This window comes from Ranitomeya imitator, chromosome 7 (genome assembly GCF_032444005.1).
Source record: "Ranitomeya imitator isolate aRanImi1 chromosome 7, aRanImi1.pri, whole genome shotgun sequence".
Taxonomy (NCBI): Eukaryota; Metazoa; Chordata; class Amphibia; order Anura; family Dendrobatidae; genus Ranitomeya; species Ranitomeya imitator.
In genome coordinates, this window is record NC_091288.1 from 88,377,812 (window position 1) to 88,386,631 (window position 8,820).

At 40.6% G+C, this 8,820-nt stretch overlaps 1 long non-coding RNA gene across 1 annotated transcript; it reads left to right on the plus strand.

The window, feature by feature from the left end:
* The first annotated feature begins 2,336 nt into the window (after positions 1-2,336).
* On the plus strand, positions 2,337-7,820 carry LOC138644793 (uncharacterized). Its single transcript, XR_011314660.1, has 2 exons — positions 2,337-2,883; positions 2,964-7,820. It is a non-coding gene; the product is annotated as an uncharacterized lncRNA (long non-coding RNA).
* The last annotated feature ends 1,000 nt before the right edge of the window (positions 7,821-8,820 follow it).

Genomic DNA, 8,820 nt, shown 5'->3' on the forward strand with positions numbered 1-8,820 from the left:
TCTTGGGTTGTTCTGCTGCGCGTTGCATTGAGAGGTCGCCACGCACCACCACACATGTAAAATATACTATATCTATGTCACACACCATCAGGATACAATATTGACCCTAACTTATCCAAACTGACATGAAAATTGGTCTTGTTTTCCCATAGTAACAAATGCGGCGCTTTCCTTTTCCATAGAGGCTTATGTAGTGAAAGCGAAGCTCTCCTATGTTGTGATGAACAATAAGGCCAGTTTTTTGTTTTGGTTTTATTGTTAAATGAATAAGGAGCATTATTTTTAAGGCAGATTCGTCACCAGAGTTCACAATGTTAAGTGAACACACCATTAATTAGATCTTGTAGACCTGATAAGGCTGGTGTACTTACTTTGAAAAGAGGAATAATGATTCTTATTGGTATTAATTCGGGCAATGTAGGACAAGTTATACAGCAATTTTGGTATCGGTTTTCAAAGTAAGTACACCAGACTCATCCGGTTTCAGATAAATTAATAAGGTATGCAGTCAGTTATGTGTATCTGATCTGTCACTAGATTTTACAAATGTGTCAACCTCTTTACATAGCATAAGAAGACTTGATGTCTGGTTGCCTGTACATACCCCTGCCCTCCCTGTTTATAATGCCGTGCTTTATTACTGCAGAATAAAGCATGAAACTCACTGCTGCTGAGCTTGGCCTAAGATGGACACAATCCCAAACCGTCTATTCTCCAGTTCTGGCCCTGAGACCATGGAGTACGTTAGAGGACGAGGCAGGTACCGGCACGGTGTAGTAGGACGCGGGTCTCCAGATTATGATCAGGGAGGACATTGCTTTTACCCCGTTTGCATCAATTATGGAGCAATTTAGAAACAGTAGGATATGCCCAAGTGTGCCATGGTATTACGGTTCCCAAAATTTGCACATTTAGAGGGCATGTACCCATCTAATCACGTGTTATAGTGACCTTTGTAGCCTACAGATCATGATTTATAGTGGAAAGATTGGTGATGGGCCAACAATCTAAGGCTCTGTTCACATCAGCATTAGCCCATTCCATTGTTCTGGTCCATCATAGGAGTAATGGGTCTGTTACATGACAAAGACCAACAGAGCCCAGGGAACTTTGATAACAGGTCTATCACTTTACGAGGGAAAAATAGTACTGCAGGAGTCGCTGTTCTTTTTTCCTTCTGGCAAATATGGCTGGATCTGCAGGGAAGGCTTCTCCAAAGTAAGTGTGAACACCGCCTTGGATTAGCTCCTGTAGTGCGGAGGGGGGATGGCGTAGTGCGGAGGGGGGATGGCGTAGTTCATTTTCCGACCTGACATTACTGCTGTTGGTGTAAGACCATCACTGAATGCTTGCACATCTCTGGAGCCTGCAGGCTTGTGAGTTCAGCTCTGGACTAGAAGAAAAATGCTGCATATCGGGGTTCGGGTTATATGTATTTCCATATACATGACCGTTACGCCGCTGGTTATGCAATGTATTAATAGGGGAGTGTGCAGTGTCTCCATGTAATGCGTGCCTCATACAAGATCCACACTCGGAGGTCAATTGATTTTTGTTTTGCTTTTTAGTTTTGGTTACAGTTGTGTATTGTGTATAGCAGCCTTATAAAAGCCGTGTCTACTACTTGTAGGATGTGTAGGTGCTTTTCATTCTGATTTTCCAAACAAAAATTTGGTCTTGTACTTTTTTTGTTTGTGTGTTGTTCTTTTTAATGGGCAGCGGTTCCCCTGATTAGGATCCAGTATAGCGAAGTGTCAGGTCCATTGAGTAACACTGGTATTGGGGAGTGATCTGCAATGGTCTGTTCCCCCACTAAACAGCTGACTGCGGCAAATCCGTTCTGAGACTACCTTTATTGCAGGGTGTCCTGTAATAGGAGCCAATGTTGGCCAAGCACAAGACATGTCCATCTTTAATTTATGAGCAATATTGCAAAACATTGAGTAAACTCCTTATTCTGCGGCTTACACGGGTTTGGCTTGTTTTTGTGCACGTGGTGCATTTGCCGTTTGGAATCAGCCTTGCTTCATTCTCTGAAAATCACAATACACATGTGGATAATGTAAGCATAAAAGATGTGGCACTAACCCCAAGATTGCTGAAAAACAATGTCCTTTAATTCGCTTTATGCGACATTAGACATCTGTGGAGAGGCGGCAGGTAAAAGTGAGGGGTGCGGGGACAGCAGAACGGATGACGGCCGTTTCGCACAAATGTGCTTCCACGGGTCCAGGACGCACATTTGTGCGAAACGGCCGTCGTCAGTTCTCCTGTCCCCGCACCCCTCACTTTTACCTGCCGCCTCTCCACAGATGTCTAATGTCGCATAAAGCGAATTAAAGGACATTGCTGAAAAACAATCTTGGGGTGAGTGCCACATCTTTTATGCTTACATAGTGTGTAACTCTATTGTTCTGCTATATGTAGAGCACCGCCCTTGGATGCATCAATTGTTGTGTTTTTTAAGTCTGATGGAAAGCCAGTCCCATATGTTCTATAGCCTGTGAAGATTACTAGTTACCTTTTGCCGCTCAGTTCGGAATCTTGTTTGTTTGACACATGTGGATAATGCATTGAAAATGTTGCTATAAAAGTGCAGCGCAGAGCCTGAGACTATGTACACTAGCATTGTGATCTGTCACATTAGCACATTGACCCTGTCATAAAGAAATCTGGTATTTTCTCATTGGCTTTAGGAATACCACATGTACATTAAATGCTTCCCTTGGTTCGACCTCGTCGGTTCTCTAAGAATTCATGTGCACAGGGGTAATGTGTATTGTGGTGGTTTGGATACAAAAATTAGAAATAACAGTTTGTGTTAAAGGGAACCTGTCTCCTCTAGAAACACTATGCACCTGTAGATATAGCAGTATCCTGCAGGTAAATGGCATTTACATCATGTCCAGATGACTTACTGGTGCCACGGCTGCAGGGAGAAAATGATTTTATTCTCCCTGCAGCCTCTCGCCTCTAGTCATCGGGATGGTGCAGGGAGCTTACTGCTCAGTACACAAGTGAGCGCACTATAATCACTCCCCGGCACATTGATTGACAGCCTGCTCTGCGCACACATACACAGCGGAGACAGATATAAAAGTGCCACTGCATAGTGAGTGGTGGCTAACTGCTTCGTGCCCCACCTCGATGCCTGAAAATGAACATCTCAAGGGATAATATACATTTACTTTCTCCCTATAGCCTCTGCACCTGCCAGGCATCACTTAAAGGGGTTTTCCCACAAACAGAGTACCGTACATTATATTTAATAGATCTTTGTAAAAGAATAATTTGCCTAATTGGATGTGTTAAAGAAATGTTCCTGTGCTGAGATAATCTTATAAATGTGCCCCTGCTGTGTACTGGGTAATGGCTGTGTCTGACCGTACAGGAACATGGTCTGATCATACCACATCTCCTGGGCAGGGGAAGAAGCAAAAGAGAATATACAGACAGGACAGCATGGGATTGCATATATTGTTTTCTGAGTTAATACATCAAGCAAATGTTTTACTTCACACAGAAAGAAACTGCTCTCCTGTCTGTATACTCTTTTGCTTCCTCCCCTGCCCAGGAGCTGTGGTATGATGATCAGACCATGTGCCTGTACGGTCAGACACAGCCATTACACAGCAGGGGCACAGTTATAAGATTATCTCAGCACAGGAACATTTTTAAACAAATCCAATTGTAGATTTCAAAATCTGTTGATTTAAAAATGCTCTTTGTTCGTGGGATAACAGCTCTGAGTGCTATGTAGCTGCAGATTACAAATATATCTGCAGGTAAAAAGTATTTCTTGAGTTGACAGGTTCCCCTGAAATAACAATATTCCCAATTTCTTCCTTCTAGTTTGCTATCATTTTAATGCAACCCTGGCTAGTCCTTGTGTGATGCACAGTTCTATGACTATACACATTGCTGTGTATTGTGTTTGGTACTTTTGTTGGCCCAGACATACAGCATGGCATTTTTTTTTTTCCAATTGGAAAATCGTTTATTTTATATTTTCCTTTTTTATGTTTTAAAATATATTTTTGTCTCAGAATGTTATACTGTTTATACTATTAGGAACTCGGGATCTTTTCATGTATTTATTTATGATCGATTATATGTTATTCATTCCAGTATCCCAAACTTGAATGACACTTAAATTAGTGACTTGTGATATTAATTGGATTGTGAACATCTAGCTGGTACAGGAACATTATCGTGTGTAATATGGTGCCGCAGTGTGCTCCGTCCCCTCAGAACACGCTGACATCCCTGACAGTGATGCACTTACTATGCCTTCTAACTGTACCTCAGCAGTTTTTTCAAAAATTTTTTTGGAAAGTGATGCATTTGAAATGGATTATTCTATACAAATTTCATATGGATTAACAATCCGTTTTTTTACCTCTGTAAAAAAAAAAGACTATTTTCCATGATGATCATTATTTTATGAGTAGATATTGAAGATGGAAAATGTCCAGGAAAGAAGTGGCACTCACCACTGCTGTATAAGAAAATAGCACTTTATTGAGGTTGTCACATAAGGATGGGAAACATGGAGGAGTAATTGAGCAATAGCAGTTTTGCACATCCTACTCTTCTTTTGGCTCTGGAAGAAGCTTAGGTTAGGCAAAACAGCTGTTGCTCAATTACTCCTCCATGTTTCCTATCCTCTTGTGACAACCTCAGTAAAGTGCGGTTTTCTTATACACCAGTGGTGAGTGCCGCTTCTGTTCTGGATGTTTTCTATCTTCAATATCTACATTTATGACACTTTACCGTGGTTTGAGCAGAACCATATCTGACTGGTACAAGATTTTGTTAGAATATGCAGCTTCCACTGACTTCATACAGTGAAGGAAATAATTATTTGATCCCTTGCTGATTTTGTAAGTTTGCGCACTGACAAAGACATGAACAGTCTATAATTTTAAGGGAAGGTTAATTTTAACATTGAGAGATAGAATATCAAAAATAAAATACAGAAAATCACATACCGGTAGTATAAATTTATATAAATGTATTTGCATTTTGCAGTGAGAAATAAGTATTTGATCCCTCTGGCAAACGAGACTTAATACTTGGTGGCAAAATCCTTGTTGGCAAGCACAGCAGTCTGACGTTTGTTGTAGTTGATGAGGTTTGCGCAAATGTCAGTAGGAATTTTGTCCCACTCCTCTTTGCAGATCATCTCTAAATCATTAAGATTTTGAGGCTGTGGCTTGGAAACTCGAAGCTTTAACTCCCCCCATAAGTTTTGTATGGGATTAAGGGCTGGACTTTCTAGGTCACTCCATGACCTTAATGTGCTTCTTTTTGAACCAATCCTTTGTTGCCTTGGCTGTATGTTTTGGGTCATTGTCTTGCTGGAAGACCCAGCCACGACCCATTTTTAATGTCCTAGCGAAGGGAAGGAGGTTGTCACTCAGGATTTTACGGTACATGGCTCCATCCATTCTCTCTCCTATTGATGCGGTGAAGTAGTCCTGTGCCCTTAGCAGAGAAACGCCCCCAAAACATAATGTTTCCACCTCCATGCTTGACAGTGAGGACAGTGTTCTTTGGGTCATAGGCAGCATTACTATTCCTCCAAACATGGCAAATTGAGTTAATGCCAAAGACTTCAATATTTGTCTCATCTGACCACAGCACCTTCTCCCAATCACTCACAGAATCATCCAGGTGTTCATTGGCAAACTTCAGACGTGCCTGCACATGTGCCTTCTTGAGCAGGGGACCGTGTGGGCACTGCAGGATTTTAAACCTTTATGGCGTAATGTATTACCAATGGGTTTCTTGGTGACTGTGGTCCCAGCTGCCTTGAGATCATTAACAAGTTCCCCCGTGTAGTTTTATACTGATCTCTCACCTTCCTCATGATCAAGGATACCCCACAAGGTGAGATTTTGCATGGTGCCCCAGATCGATGTCGATTGACAGTCATTTTGTTTTTCTTCCATTTTCTTACTATTGCACCAACAGTTGTCTCCTTCTCATCCGATGTATTATGTTTTATGGTTTTGTAGCCCATTCCAGCTTAGGGCAGGTTTATGATCTTGTCCCTGATATCCTTATAAAGATCTTTGGCCTTGCCCATGTTGTAGAGGTTAGAGTCCGACTGATTAATTGAGTCTGTGGACAGGAGTCTTTTATAAAGGTGACTATGTAAGACAGCTGTCTTTAATGCAGGTAACAAGTTGATTAGGAATGTCTAACTAGTCTGTAGGAACCAGAACTCTTAATGGTTGGTAGGGGATCAAATACTTATTTCTCACTGCAAAATGCAAATACATTTATAGAATGCAATTTTCTGGATTGTATTTTTGATATTTTATTTCTCAATGTTAAAATTAACCTACCTTTAAAATTATAGACTGTTCCTGTCTTCGTCAGTGGGCAAACTTACAAAATCAGCCAGGGATCAAATCCTTATTTCCTTCACTGTATGTGTAGTAGCAGTGCCAGCATCTCTGCTCTCCTTTTTCATTATTTTAAGATCAGGTCAAAGGAGGTGCCAAGCAAAAAAAAATAAAAGAAATCCTGGCTATGGATTGTAACAGTTTTTATTATTAGTAGTTATGGATTATTAGAGAATTTCAGGGACACCCTATTTATGAGATGTCAGAATGAGTCTATACATTGAGGTTGGCGCCCTCTCACCACTCCCTAAACCATGGGAGTCCGCTCTCAGTAGGGAAGTTATTATGGAGTCGGTCTCCAGTGAAGTGAGAGTTACAGTCTACCCCCAAATGATGCTTCGTTTTTACTTTACTTTATTAATTCTCTTCCAGTAGGTAGAAGGGAGCAGTTTTCCAGAGGTTTTTCTTTCTCCTGTATAGATCTGCTTTTGGCTAAGCAACATGGATGGGATACACTTGTGCGCGCCTGACGTCAGCAGTGTGGACTGTAGGGCTGGGTTCACATAGAGCAAGTTAGATCTATGATTGAATCCTTTTGTTACTTTGTTTTCCTATTAAAATAAATTCCCCTTCTTTTAGGATTTGGCTTGGATAAAACATGCATGGGGCATCTGATTTTAAACCGCCTTATGTAAACAATACTGTGGCCCAAATTTTCAGTTACAATTTATTTTAATACATTATGACAACAGTATAGTTTTATAACCATTTTATTTTACTGAATGCAAGGATGCCTGGTACTACAGCACTGCTTCATTGATTGGAGCCCCGCTGCCATACACAACACCACCAGTGTCTAAGGCCACGGCCATTGGCACTATATACCATAGATCCACCGGACCCAACTAATGAAGAAAAGCCTTTTTCTTCTACCAAAGAGTTTCTGCAATAGCTTATTCATACCATTGCTCCATGTAAATACTGGTCAGTTTGTACTCAGACTTCTGATTTCCACTGGCACCCGTGCCGCTCATTCAGGCCTTCCTTTGCATGCTGTATGAATCGGTGTATAAGGATGAGGTGCTGCTTCCTCCCCCTGCGATCTCCTGCGGGCTGATGTTTGTACAATGACAAGCTACGTTTTGGCCCTCTGGCATTGATTTGGTGGCATTTATTCTTGCCTCCCGGGACCATTATAATTTTCTGTTTAGTGCAGAATTGCTGCAAAGCTGTGGAAGATCACAATATTGCTGCATGTCAGACATATTTATAGTATATCTGTCTTAATGGAAGCTGGAAAATGCTGTTCACTGTTGTTGAAAATGTGAAACTTAGTTGCTGTTAACAAATGTAAATATCTATCAGAGTAAAATAAATATTTTAATTCATTGTAAATAGAGATGTACAAATTTCTGGGTCATTCAGAATATCTATACTATGTTCAATAAATATTGTTCTGTTTCTGGCTGCAAGAGTCTGTCTGTGGTGTTGGAAGCTTCAAGTGTTTGCAACTGGGAAAGACAAAATCACAGATGAGGGGGAAAAAAGCATTTACGTCAAGCAAAGAGAAGACCCAAAACTGCACATTAATATATATTCAGGTTATTATCTCATGTTAGAAATATACCTAGACACCATCAGTCCAACAAATGTATTGTTAGAAGAATAAAAGTAATGCATCAAATAGCAAAAAAATGACCTCACAGGGAGACAATTTCTTTAATTCCGAGGTTGCAAGAACAAAAGAACAAACCATTCAAGGTTCTGTTCTTTTACTGGTAAACTGGTTCAATCAAGTCAATTTTCCTTTCCAACAGCAGAACAGACAGCTCTTATTGCAGATGCTTCCAGGACCCCCATTGGGACAATTTGATAAAATCTGGAATAAACTAACTTGCATGCTTACTTGGTAAATCTAAAGGGTTTCTCATCACTTCTATTTCTTCCCTTACAGGGACCAAAGTAAAGCACAAGTGCAAATGGTTTTCTAAAAGCTGAATCCATGAAATAACTGATTATATTTTTTCTTTCAGCTGATTTGTAATATCAATATACACTGCTCAAAACATAAAGGCAACACTTAAACAACAGAATATACCTCCAAGTAAATCAAACTTCTGTGAAATTAAACTGTCCACTTAGGAAGCAACACTGTCTGACAATCAGTTTCACATGCTGTTGTGCAAATGGAATAGACAACAGATGGAAATTATTGGCAATTATAAAGACACACTCAATAAAGGAGTGGTTCTGCAGGTAGGGACCACAGACCACATCTCAGTACCAATGCTTTCTGGCTGATGTTGTCACTTTTGAATGTTAGTTTTGCTTTCACACTCATGGTAGCATGAGACAAACTCTACAACCCACACCAATGGCTCAGGTAGTGCAGCTCATCCAGGATGGCACATCAATGTGAGCTGTGGCAAGAAGGTTTGCTGTGTCTGTTAGCATAGTGTCCAAAGGC